We start from the raw sequence: 810 nt of genomic DNA, 5'->3' as shown, positions 1-810 counted from the left end.
GTCTGCACCCTTCCACAATTCTGCTCAAGGCCAAAGCTGGGCCAGGAAGAGGTGCTGATGCACCTTAAGAGAAGCAGGAGGAAACGGCTGTTTCTGCCACTGCCCGGACGCAGACAGGTCCCGCCTGGCCAGGTGGGCAGGTATTGCCAGCTACTGCGGACTTTGCAGGATAAAAAGTTGCCAGTAGTTGTTAAACGATTATGTACATGTGGCCTTTTAACATTTTTTGCAAGTCAGTGTATCCCATTTACAACGATGTCTAAATATATATGTATCTTGATAAAGACTGGAATGCACATGAAAATATTATTGTATTGAGGATTGAGGTTATTGAATAATTTTCTTTTTTGGCTTTATTAGTGTATAATTAGTATATAGAAATTACATACATTTAACATACATTTTTTAAATTTTAATATATTTCTATTGATTTCAGAGAGGAAGGGAGAGGGAGAAAAAGATAGAAACATCAATGATAAGAGAGAATCATGGATTGGCTGCCTCCTGCACGCCCCCTTACTGGGGACTGAGCCCACAACCCAGGCACATGCCCTGACTGGGAATCAGACTGTGACCTCCTGGTTCATGGGTTGATGCTCAACCACTGAACCACACCAGCCGGGCTAATGTCCACATCTTGATAAGTTTGGACAATGCATACACCCCAATCAAAGCACTAAACATGTCCATCACCTCCAAAAGTTTCCTTGTCTTCTTTTGTGGTGTTTTCTAGTTCGGGTTTTTGTTTGTTTTTTGTAAGAACACTTGACATGAGATCTAGCCTCTTAACATTTAACTGTAGGTACCATG

The sequence above is a fragment of the Myotis davidii genome, unplaced genomic scaffold, assembly GCF_000327345.1.
Source record: "Myotis davidii unplaced genomic scaffold, ASM32734v1 scaffold530, whole genome shotgun sequence".
Lineage (NCBI taxonomy): Eukaryota > Metazoa > Chordata > Mammalia > Chiroptera > Vespertilionidae > Myotis > Myotis davidii.
Note: the sequence above shows the minus strand (reverse complement) of the source record.